This window comes from Calliphora vicina, chromosome 1 (assembly GCF_958450345.1).
Source record: "Calliphora vicina chromosome 1, idCalVici1.1, whole genome shotgun sequence".
Lineage (NCBI taxonomy): Eukaryota > Metazoa > Arthropoda > Insecta > Diptera > Calliphoridae > Calliphora > Calliphora vicina.
The window spans coordinates 65,649,876-65,663,654 of record NC_088780.1 but is presented as its reverse complement, the minus strand read 5'-3'; the positions used below and the strand labels follow the sequence as shown (position 1 = coordinate 65,663,654).

Below are 13,779 nucleotides of genomic sequence, written 5' to 3'. Positions count from 1 at the left end.
AATAAATAGTATGTAGGTAAGTATGAATGTGACATCTGTAGATGATCTTTTATTTATAATATTATCACTTCACACTAATTTTACAAAACCTTATAAAAACACTCATTTGAACGCCTACATACTACGTATGAAGATGTATACTAGACCGTAACTCAAAAAATGTTCGCCGTACACCCCCTAATATGAAGTTTTTCTGCAAGACAGTTACGAAAAAAAATTATTTTTTTTTGCCGAATGTGGGGTCGCCTTTTTACATTTTTCGTTATATCTTTTCCATGTTTTTGTCTTCTCGAGATAAATGTTATACTTTAAGGTCCATTGACCTTAAGTATCAGGTTCTAGTATTTATCCAGTAGATATCTGTTCCTTCTACTTTAACACACCACCATAGTTTCAGAAAATTGAAGCTCGGAAGAAATCATTAAACCTTTGCTAACCTCGTGACAAAAATATTGATATATCATACTTTAATATCAAACTGTAAATACCAAAGATATAACAAAAAATGTAAAAAGGCGACTCCTACATTCGGCAAAAAATAAAAAAATTTTCGTAACTGCCTTGCTGAAATAGGGGGTGTTGTACGGCGAACTTTTTTTTTTGCTTGTAAGGTGGTACGCTCTAATGAACACATGTATGTACATTAGACATGCCCTTAAAAAATAGATTTGCTTTGGATGGGACTTATTTTGTTCATTAGCAGCTAAAAATAACTACTGCAAAATTTAAGTGCAATCGGATAACTAGAACACGTGCCGGAAATCGATAGAAAGTTGTAAAATTGGGTAAATAATGGTACTTTTTCCGATATCTTAAAAAAATTCCATATTTGAATACTGTTTTTTAAACATTTGCAATAAACCTAAGCTTCTAGAGAAAATTATCTTTCTAAGAAGGTATAAAACAATAATTTCGAATGAAAAATAACAATGTGCTTCAAAGAAATAAAATTGCGAATTTTTACCGCCTAAATCCATACCCGGTGGATATACACAATACAATTTTTCGTACTAATCGTAGTATGAGTTGAAGTACGGTTTTGTGATAGACGTTACTACAAATCGTACTATTTCCTTTGAAAAAAATGACAAATAATAAAAATATCACAAAAATCAAAAATTCTTGATTTTCATACTTCGTTAGTACGACAACATGATACACTTTACTAATTTCATACTTATACGATTTATCGTACGACTTATCGTAACTTGTATACCTAGCATTAAACATATTTCAGAATTTTTTGATCATCACACTGGGATTTATTAAGAATATAATAGGCAATACAAATATGAAAAAAGTATGTCAATACCTCTGTACCTGCTAAACTATAGACTCTGAAAGTTTTACTAAAATCGGGAAACGTTAACCCCTAAATCGTGAAGGTCAAATGTAAAGCAGAAGCCCGAATTGAAAGAAACTTAAGAATAATATAACATAAAGTCTAGTATTTACAATAAAAGCACAAAAATGGAAATTAACCATTAATAGCACTTGGAGTTGAAATTACCCCAAACTTCTAAGACCATAAAAACCTTTGTTAACTCCAAAATTTGGAAGTAAAGAATATTAAGGTGTTCACGGTTGCCTGGTTATTGGATTATTTCAACAATAAAAAATTTCAACAACAACAACAAAAATATAATCAACTTTGCCCAACTCATACCTGTTATGTTTACAGCTTATGTGGTTATCTGCTTATTTCTAGTGGAAAATAATACAAATTTATTTCAAAAAATGTTATTTATATTTTTGTATTTTTATTTTATGCTTATTCAATTTTTAGTTTTGTAAAGAAAATCGAAAACGAAATGAGAATGGTATGCGGAATCACATGCAATCCATTCTTCACCACTAAATAAATACTTTGGAATCGTGATAGCATCCTGGGCTACCCACATCTGTGTGTAATATGCTTAGTATACACAAAATTCAACTTATTGGAGCAAAGTCGCACTGCCGTATTGAATGTACATACATACTTCAGTAATTTATTTAAAAATACTCTTTCGGTAATTTAATTCAGGGTACCACCCCACCATCTCCCCTCCATATATTGTTGCAATTTATCGTGCCATCTTGCACCATCTAGACACAACGACGTGTTTAGATGGTACAACCGGATTGCGAGTTACAAATCCAAGGGCAGTTGTAAATTCGAACTTGTACATTTATAATTATATCGTTTGAAAATATATTTTCTAGTTTTTTATCAATACATGGCACTGGTCGGTGTGTGTTCTGTCTATAAATCTAAAAACCTTTAACATTTCCATATATCGAGGGTTTATATTCAAATAGTGCTATACGAAATTTTCGCGAAAATGAGTTTTTTTATATCAACGTATTTCCTGACTAATTTGTCATCTGTCATTTAAATTTAAAAAATATTTCCAATAAAATTTGTGTTGTGCTATCTAATACACAATTTATTTTGTTAGTAAAAAAGTGCTATATGCATATGAAATAAAATATTAAAAGTGTTTCTTATAAAATATAATATATATTACACCATACGACACTCAATATTAGACACGAATCGGATGATATGCGTCTTAAACTATAAATTATATGGAGAAAAACTGCGTTTTCAGTTTTTCATTTCGTGAGCCTGTTTAATTTTAGAAGGACTTCAAATTTTCAGAGCAGTAAATTTTTGAAAAAATGTTTTAAAGTACTTCTGATCATCCTGCTATGCCAAATTTGATCAAGAAGGGTTGTAAAATATTTCGTATTATTTTGTTTTTATCCTGTCGGGATCAAAATATTTTCAAAATGTCCTTTAAAATTTTTATCCTTAAATATCCTTTTAGATTTCCAATAATTCTTTTTTCCAAAAAATAGTGAGTTAAAATTCCAAATATTGAATACCACATGCCAAAATTTCATCCTTCTATCTTCACTACTTAAAGCTAGGTACTCTGTTCAAAATTTCGTGCGAAATGCTGTCAAACTACATATAAAATATTTGGAATGAAATATATGCGAAATAATTTCGAAAAAGCAGTACTCTGTTTTTATTGTGGAAAACATGTGAAATACATCTGGCAACCTTATTTTTCCACACGAAATAACATATGCAGCACTTCTTTCGCACGAAATTAAAACTAACAGCTAGCTGTCAAACAGCATATAAAATTTTTCGCATGAAAAAACTATAATTTTTCGCAAATATGAACAGAGTACTAGGCTTAAGTGTTAAATAATATTTTAAATTTGCATTCTTTGATTTTTTATATTTTATTTTAATATTTGATTCGAAAAAATATAACAAAAACCGTTGTGAAAGGAAACGAAGAACACTTTTTAATTAACAAATAAAATGGTATAGTCGGGCAAGCCCGATCAACCAACAAAATTAATTCCCTGCAGCCTACATTTGAAACGCTTTGGAGTATGTCCTGAGAAAGTAAGCAAATTTTTTAAAGACCCATGTAGCACAGCTTCCTACAAAAATAAATTCTGTGGAAAATTCTAGAAAGCTGATTAGCTTTATGTATAAACTTTCTTACAACTACGAAGTTCTTCACGTATGTAAAACTATGTGTTATTCAACTAAGCAAATATTAAAAACTCGTGTTATAGGGCCCATAAACTACACCATCATGAATGTGCAATCAAGCGATTGTGCCAGCTGAGTGGCCGTGTATGAGCTTGTAGTGTGATTGTACCAGCTGCTGCTGCTTTATCAAAAATAGTTTGATTTATTTTTGATTGAACCAGTATGATTAAATCGAGTGTTGTAAAATTAGCTCATAAAAGTTAAATAAAACCTAGCTTTCCTTGTTTTCTAGCAATTTCTTCATCCAAACGCGTTTTTTTTACTCCTTTTTCGTTTTAGGATAATAGCAATAATAAATGTATTACATATTTTATCGTTATTCATTACAAACATTTCCACACAATTTTTGGTAAGAAAATTTATTTTGTACCAGCATGCTGGTTATAGTGTGTGTGTCCAGCTTAATTGCACAATCGCTTGATGGCACATCATTGATGGTGTTGTGTATGAACCCTATTACTTACATAAAAACCTCAAAGTTGACATTAAAGCTCATTTTTATTTTTGTTCAAATAGTGCTATCTGCTTATTTCACTGTTAGAATCGAAAAAACTTCAAGTGCTATCTAACATATAAGCGCGAATATCAGGAATTAATAAAAACTTAACATATGTAGGATTTAGACGTCGTTTTTAAATAACATTGTAAAATAAACTTTAGTTATTACTCTTAAAGTTAATGAGAAAACAGTTTTTTCGCTCTCCTGTAAAATGTTGATTTTCCTTATAGCACTATTTGAATATAAACCCTCGATATGAAGAGCATATTACATACATTTCATAAGCTAAATTGCAAGTCAATCAATATTTAAAAAAAAGCAACTCAAAAGGGTGTTTCATGGTACACAGATGTTGTTTTTAATTTTATAACCTGATAACTAGGTAACCATGAACCCATATTATATTGTGTATTAGAAAATACTAAGCTAACACATTTAAAAAAAATGTTAATTACATTACCTGATTTTTTTACCTTAATAACGTAATTAATTTTTTATTGAGGATTTTTGAAGAATAAATTTGATTTTAACCCTTTAGTGTACTTTTGATTTATTAAATTTAAAAAACCTTGAATAATTCAGTTTATTTAATTCTATTAAAACATTAGACTGTTTTTCGTGATTATCAAAGTTAAGTTAACCCTATTAAGGGTTAATTTCCATATTTGAGCTGTTATTGTAAATTTTTTTAAAATGGAGTTTTGAAACTGCCGTTAAAAAAATTCAGTTTTTTGAAGATAAAAACTCAAATGCAAGTAAATATTTAATATTATTTTAATATTTCTCAAAATATCTTAATTTTGTTCCTTCATTTCTGGGGAATTTTTAGTAACTTTAAAAATGTATAAGCAAGTTGATTATAAAGCATTACAGTAATTTGCAAATCAATATTTCAACTAAACTTGTTTTAAGTTAAACCTTATAGCTCTTATTAAAAAAGTTAAAGCTGACTAAATATACAAATTTCCTATGAAAAAGTACCCCTTTTTAAAAATTAAAATCTACATAATTTTTATTTTTATTTATTTAAATGTGAATAAATAAATTGAATTGCTGCCTCGGAAAGCAACAATAGGAAATAGAACAATATTTTTTAACTTACTAACATACAACTCAAATCTTATTAAGCTCATTGGAGAGGTATGACCCTTAATATTCCTGGAACATCTTCGCATTCATCCTTAATTATAGGTACCGTGAAATAACTCCCAAATGAAATAACTCCCCACGAAAAAATGAAATAACACCCAACAAATTTTTCATACAACTTGGGAATTATTTCATTATGAAACAACTCCTAACGCATAGGGAGTTATTTCATAATTTTTAGCTGGGAGTTATTTCATAATGCAATAACTGCCAATGAAACAACTCCCAATGAATTTTTTAGGTTTTATTTCATTTTATTATGAGAATTAGGAATTATTTCACTGTATAGGAAGTTATTTAATTTTTGTTAGGTTCTACTTTGCAAAAACAAAATAGTATATGATTTTCTTGAACAAAATAACGTATACGCTTTGAGTAATTAATTAATAAATCGTTTTTACCTTATTTTAGGAAGTATCCTAATTTTTATACCCTTCACCTTCGTGAGAAGGGTATATATAAGTTTGTCATTCCGTTTGTAATTTCTACATTTTTCATTTCCGACCCTATAAAGTATATATATTCTGGATCCTTATAGATAGCGGAGTCGATTAAGCCATGTCCGTCTGTCTGTCTGTCTGTCTGTCTGTCTGTCTGTCTGTCTGTCTGTCTGTCTGTCTGTCTGTCTGTCTGTCTGTCTGTCTGTCTGTCTGTCTGTCTGTCTGTCTGTCTGTCTGTCTGTCTGTCTGTCTGTCCGTCTGTCTGTCTGTCTGTTGAAATCAGTTTTCTGAAGACCCCAGATATCTTCGGGATCCAAATCTTCAATAATTCTGTCAGACATGCTTTCGAGAATTTTGCTATTTAAAATCAGCAAAATCGGTCCACAAATGGCTGAGATATGAGGAAAAAACCAAGACAACCTCGATTTTTGACCTATTTTTTTACCTATATCTGGATTACTAAGACATTAATATAGACAATATGGATATCTAATGATAGATATTTCAAAGACATTTGCAACGACGTATATAAGACCATAGAAAGTTGGACCTACAATGGGTCAAAATCGGGAAAAAATTTTGAACCAGATTTTTTTTTTTAAAAAAAAAAAATTCAAAAATAAAAAAAAAAAATTTTTAAAATTTAAAAAAAAAAAATTTTAAAATTTAAAAAAAAAAAAATTTTTAAATTTAAAAAAAAAAAATTTAAATTTAAAAAAAAAAAATTTTAAATTTAAAAAAAAAAAATTTAAATAACAAACAAAAAAAAATTTTTTTTTCCAAAAAATTCAAAAAACAACTGTAAAAAAAATTAAATTTTGTTTACCTAAAAATATTTAAAATTTTGAAGTATAATTTGGTGAAGGGTATTTAAGATTCGGCACAGCCGAATATAGCACTATTACTTGTTTTTAATAAATTTGTTGCAATTTAATATTTTTTGCAGTCTTAATGAAAATTGAATGAAGAAACTTTTTTAGTTTAAAAAAGTAGTCGTTATTAATTAAAATAAAAAAAAAACATAATAAAATTAAAAAAGTATATATAAACTGCTTCTTTTTAAAATAAAAAATATTTTTATTTAAGTTTTTATTTTTTCATAAAAATTTATATTGATGATACTTTTTTTGTTTCAGAAAATAACAATTCAAAAAAACGTAAGCCACATATCTTAAAGTGTGCTTTGAAAAAATTATTTTTTTTCATAAAATATATTTCTAGAGTCATTGTAATTCAAATTTGAAAATTTTGTTTCAATATCTCAAGTAGTTTTCATTTTATATCGTTTTTTGCTTCTCCTATAAACTTATGAAAAGTGATGTTACGTTATTTTGCATTTTAGGTGACGATATATTATATTGTTTGTTAATGAATTTATTTGCAAGATTTTATAAATTTATTTACAAATTTTTTTACAAAGGCAATTTAGTTCCGCAAGTCTCTTGCCCAACAACAAAACAGCATGTACAATTTTCTTCTCCTTAACCCGACATTACCTCTGGCAAGAGACTTGCGCAACTAAATGCCTAGTGTGAAAGGGGTCAAACATTAGTACAAATTTATATATATTTTATAAAATATTCACCCCCATTTTCTCCATCTCTGGTTATTTTTATCGTGACGATAAACTGACAGTTCTCATACAAAAAAATGTTAATTGGAGGTTTAAAGAAGTGGCCACTTAAAATCCGGATGGATTAAAACGAGCATAACTTTTAAATGAAACAACGTATGTTAACATTGTATACATGAAATTAAAGGACAAAAAAGACCAATGCTTTGAGGATTTAGAGGGTTAAAATATTCTAAAAAAATATTCTTCGTAATATTTTGCATACATTTGCTGAATACATTTTATACCTAAAATGTTCTTTAACCCAGATATGCCGACTGTACTACATGTAGTTCTTGTTTACAGGATACGTCACGTTTATCAAAATACCATTTTTTGTTGTTCACATACTTAGTACTCACCACTACCTCATGGGAGATTGTGTGATCGCATTACTTTTTGCTACTATTTTTGAGTTATTGAATTTTTAGTTTGTGATATTTTCAAAATGCCCATATTTAGTCATTATGGACACATCTCGTTTGTACTGAAAGTAAAATTTTGTACATTTACAAGTGAATAAATACTATATTTTTTTTGGAATTTATATTTATGAAGAGTAGCTTGATTGTTATATGCATGAATGTTTCAATATTGCGTTTTAGTTTTTTTTTTGAGACCCCAAAGGCCTATATATAGGACGACTTAAAAAACCACTTTTTTCAATAAATTTTTAAAAAACTTTAATTGCACTGTTTTTTATTTCTCGTTTGCTTCCAAAATAATATAAAAGTACTTTTAAAATGATCAAGCTCAAGCCGCTGGCATATCTGGGTTAAGATAAAATTCAAAATAAATGCGAAATTAACCCTATGCTCTCTTTTGTTATGTATTATTTCTGACTTTCTGGTTGACTTTTCCGTTTTGCTGTATTCAGGGACTTATGTAAAATTTTACGTATAATTTTTTTGCAGAAAATTTTAACCCCTTAAATCCGTTTTAATGCTGGTTTTTGCACTTTTTTAAAAGAAGGACAAACAAGACCAATGCCTTGAGGATTTAGAGGGTTAACATATTCTACAAAAATATTCTCCGTAACATTTTACATAACTTTACTGAACACATTTTATACCTAAAATGTAAGGATCATATGGTTTCTTATGAAGATTAACAATAAAAATGTGCCAGAGTTGGGAAACTTTAACCCCCTCTCAAATGAAATTCAGATGTAAACTTTCAAAACGCCGATACACGTGTCTTTTTTTTTTTGTCTCCTCTATCAAAATTTATTGGTCGGACCTCATAATTTTTGGTGGTGTTGTACAGTGTTATTAAGCTTTAAAAAAGATATATAACTGCAGGTTTATGTGTCTTTATTTCGAATACATTTTCTGGCCTTTCTTTTTATCCTCCTATTAATAGCTGCACAACTTGACTTCCCACTTCTACCGTTAGTCCAGAATATTTATTCCACTTTGTTCTCATCAAAATCTGGTTATTTACTGTACCTGCACTCTTTTTCAATTTATGTTTAACAATTCTCCAATATATCTCGATTGAACGAAGATTTGTGCAAATTGTTTAATTGATGTGTTTTGCTATAAAATCAATATTATTCTCATTATACCACTTCATAGTTGTATTTGAGTAATGACAACTTGTCATTGAGTAATGACAACTTGACTAAAACTTTGTATCAGATGTGTGATGTCTTATAAATGACAACAATTGCTTTTTATATATAATTCTGGAAATTCTTTAAAAACATTTTTGAAAATCTTGACTCTTCTAACAGCAGCTGCGGATTATTATTTTTGTTCAATTTTACGTATTCATAATTTAAGACCACACAACCTCGAGCTGCCGAGATGTAAAATTTCTGACCTGACAGCTGCCAAAAATCAGATTTTGGGTTTCTTTCAACACGACAAAGTCGGATTTTCTAGATATTTGTGCATAATTTTATCACTAGTTTCTTTTTCCATTGTGTCTACACTTTTTAAAACTAAACAATTCATTGTAGAAAAGCGGTAGATTTGTTGTTAAAAACATATTGTTACGAAATTGTACTTGAATTCAAATATAACGATTTTAACGGCTGATTTAAAAGTAGCATAATGCTTTCAAGTAACAGTGCTGTAAAACTGTAACATATCTGTGGGCATTGTTAAATAAAAGCTTTCAGTTGATTTGATTGTAAGTTGGCAACTTGTAGAAAGTACACCACAGATGGCGTATGATCTAGAATATTCGAACTTTGACAGTTAAAGAGCTTTCTAGATGGTAATGCAGTGTTATAAATAGTGGCAGAGGTTGCAGTCGTTAGTGAGTTGATCAGAGACGCTTTTCGAAGAAACATCATCTAAGTGCCTTAAAGTGTGTTGTGTTTTTTTCAAGTAAATTCGTGTACATTATAAATTGTGTCTGTAATTCTGAGAATTTATAAACGTGTATAAAAAAAACATTGAGTGGCTATTTAATTCTGTTGTTGTTGTACATTTTAAATAAATAAAGAGTTGTTACAATTTTTAAACTACTAAACGGCTTTTATTTGCAATCAAAAGTATCCGGTTTATTTAAAGGAAATAAACCAGCGTTTTGAAAAGGTTAAAACGTAACAATTGGTGTCAGAAGTGGGATTGCAAATTAATAAGCATGAAGTTTGAGGAACTGAAAGTTGAACAACTCAAGAAGGAACTGAGTAAGTTGGAGCTACCAACAGCAGGTAACAAGGCAGAATTGCAAAAGAGGCTTATAGACGAATTCAAACGGCGTGATATTGACATCGGTGCTTACGAATTCGAGTATAAGGAAGAAATGGAAGTTTCTACACGTTCAACAACAAGCAGCATGGATTTAAGCACAATGTTCGCGGCTATGATGAAAAAAATGGAAACAGCCAACGAGAAACTTCTGTCTGAAGTTAAAGCAGAAGTTCAAGAAACTTCTAAAGTAAACAACGTGAAACTTCTGTCTGAAGTTAAAGCAGAAGTTCAAGAAACTTCTAAAGTAAACAACGAGAAACTTCTTGCTGAAGGTAAAGAAGAAAATAAAATAATGGAAATGAAATTTCAAGAAACATCTAGAGTCAACAATGAGAAACTTCTTGCCGACAATGAGAAACTTCGTTCTGAGGTTAAAGCTGAAGTCAAAGAAACTATAAAACACTTAGCGGAAATGGAAGCGAAACTTCAAGAATCTTCTAAAGTAACAAATGAGAAAATTCAGGAAATGTCTGAGGTTATTAACTGCAGAGTGGATGTCATTGATAAAAAGGTTTCGGACTTAGAAACAAAAGTGAATAATGTTCAATGTCAAGAAGGAGCAGTTATTAACAACAGAATGGATGAAATTGACAAAAAGGTGTCCGACTTGGTAACAAAAGTGAATAGTCATCAGTATCAAGAAGGAGCGGTACGAATTATTCCAGAATCCTCTAGTAGAATAAAGGCCCCTAGTTTTGATGGCACTACACCATTTAATGTGTTCAAATTCCAGTTTGATACAGTTGCCATTAGAAACATGTGGAACAATGAAGAAAAAGCTATAGAATTGATTTTGGCCTTAAAAGGGAATGCAGCAGTAGTTCTTGAAAGCGTGCCAGCAAGCAACAGAAATTGTTATGATGACATAATGGATGCGCTACAACGTAAGTACGGTGGCGAACATAAAAAATAATTATACCGAATGGAATTGCGTGGTAGAGTGCAGAAACCCAATGAGACGCTACAAGATTTTGCGTTGGAAATCGAGCGTTTGCTACAGCTTACTTATCCAGGGGAGAACAACCCATTTTTGGACCCTATCAAGATAGAGGCATTCGTCAATGGCATTCGCGATCCTGAAATAAAACATGCGGTTTGTGCTACACATAAACCATCATTTGCTGAAACAGTCTCATTTGCACTGGCGCAAGAAACGGCGAAAATAATTTCAAAGCCGCAAATATGCAAGGTGCGCAATATCGAGGTTGTTGCTGAAGACGATAGAAATATAGTCGATGAATTAAAAAAGGTCTTGGAGGTGTTTAATGATAAGCATAGCAAAGCCAGAGTAAAATGTTATAATTGCGGTAAATCTGGTCATATTCAACGAAACTGCAAAGCACCGAGAAAACGAACCAGATCTGTTTCGCCTCCAAGAAACAACCAGCCGTCAAATCATCAATCGTCACAAGAATCACCTTTAAACTAAAACGAGCTAGCACTATGGGGCAAGAGCTAGCTCCCACATCTGAGGGCCCCACAATCTCCATATCAGTAATGCAGCAGAAAAATAGCAATCTTACGGCTAGTGGATACATCAACGGTCAGAAACACATTTTTACTATAGACACAGGAGCGTCGCAGTCCATAGTCAAGCCCGATTTAGTCAAAAACACAATTGAACCATTACGTGGGGTAAGTCTGCGCACAGCTACTGGGGAGCCAGCCACTGTCTATGGTAAAGTAAATGTGAAAGTAACCATTGCCAATGTTAGCGTCAATCATGTATTTATTGTTGCCGATATTGTGGACAAAGTAATCATTGGTGCTGATTTCATGATTACTCACGGCATTACTTTGGATATGGGACAAAAAGTTATGATTTGGCGAAATGTGGAAATACCCCTTGACGTCGGATATGAAAATAGGACCCAAGTAAGAAAGCTAGTTACCGTCGAGCATCAGAGAATACCACCACAGTCAGAAACTTTAGTATGGGCCTGTATGGAGGGAGATTGTGAGGACAACAGTTTGTGGGTGGTAGAACCAGCAGAAATAAAAAGTGATCTTATAACAGCAAAAGCCCTCGTTAAACCCTGCAACAACAAAATAGTTCCTGTAAGAGTGCTTAACCTGTCCAGCTCTGTAAAAATCGTTAAGCCAAATTCCGAAATAGGTCGATGCACTTCAGCAGAGGCAGTAATCAATTGCGAGAAAAACCCGGAACATGCCAATAAATCCACCAAGGAACACGAGCTACTAGCGGAATATGTGGGGAAATGGGTAGGAGGATTAGCGCCGCCCGATAGAAATAAGGCCAAACAGCTTCTGAAGAAACATACCTCGGTCTTCGCCTTAAAAAGTCAAAGCCAAGGTAGAACGGCAATTGTAAAGCATCAAATAAATACTGGCGAAGCGAGGCCCATAAAGCAGGCGCCCAGAAGTATTCCTCTAGCAAAACGAAGTGAGGTGAAGGAGTTGGTTAACGAAATGGAGCGGGATGGAGTAATCGAACCATCTTCAAGTACTTGGAGCTCGCCTGTTGTGTTAGTTAAAAAGAAAGACGGCAGCACTAGGTTTTGCGTCGATTATAGAAAGCTGAACGACGTTACTAAAAAAGACAGCTACCCGCTACCAAGAATTGACGACACCCTGGACACATTAGCTGGAACAAAATGGTTCTCCACATTGGACTTGCAAAGTGGTTATTGGCAGGTAGAGATTGCAGAAAAAGACAAAGAGAAAACTGCGTTTAGTGCTAGTGATGGATTATGGCAGTTTAATGTGATGCCCTTTGGACTCTGCAATGCTCCAGCCACATTCGAGCGTTTAATGGAACATGTGTTGAAAGGACTTCACTGGAAGACATGTTTGGTGTACCTCGATGACATAATTGTCATGGGGAAGACTTTCGATGAACACTTGAAAAACCTTGAAGAAGTCCTTAAACGAATAGCAGCGGCTGGACTAAAACTTAGCGTAAAGAAATGTGCATTGTTCCAGAAAGAAGTTAAGTATTTAGGGCATCGCGTAACAGCAGACGGCATATCAACAGATGAGGATAAAATACGAGCCGTAAAGGACTGGCCTCGTCCGAGAAATCTTCACGAATTGCGCAGTTTTCTAGGCCTTTGCACGTACTACCGACGATTTGTACCGAATTTTGCCAGTGTTGCCGCAAGCCTACATGAGCTAACGCAGAAGTCGCGAGCGTTCCTGTGGAGTGAATCTCAAGAACAGGCATTCCTTCAGTTAAAGGAATTGTTGTGTACAGCCCCAATTTTGGCATATCCCATCCCAGGGGCGAAGTTTGTGCTAGACAGCGATGCGAGTGGATACGGAATAGGCGGTGTGCTTTCGCAGGTGATCAACGGGACGGAAAAGGTCATAGGCTACTACAGCCGATTTCCAAGCCTGAGAGAAATTACTGCGTAACGCGATGTGAACTCCTGGCAGTATTGGAGTGTGTGAAGCATTTCCACAAGTATTTGTATGGTCAGCACTTCCAACTGAGAACCGATCATTCTGCCCTCAGGTGGTTGTTGCAATTTAAACAACCTGAAGGGCAACTGGCTCGTTGGATTGAGCGGCTTCAGAGCTATGACTTTAGCATCGAGCACCGGAAGGGTTTGAAACACGGCAATGCGGACGCGCTCTCAAGACGGCCTTGCAACGTGGAATGCAAGCATTGCGCAAAAGCCGAGAGAAAGGAATGTGTCATTGACGTTCGACTAATGCATATAGAGTCCAGTGCAGATTGGTCTGTATCGCAGAGAAATGACCCCATACTGTCAAAAATAATATCGGCAAAAGAAGAAGGCAGAAGGCCAGCCCGCAATGAAATATCGGCCGAAAGTCCACTGATGAAATCA

General features: G+C 32.7%; 1 protein-coding gene across 1 annotated transcript in view; it reads right to left on the bottom strand.

Moving 5' to 3' along the window:
• The window catches only part of nAChRalpha4 (nicotinic acetylcholine receptor alpha4), a 353,850-nt gene that overhangs the window by 107,581 nt on the left and 232,490 nt on the right, over positions 1–13,779 (bottom strand). The window lies entirely within an intron of this gene.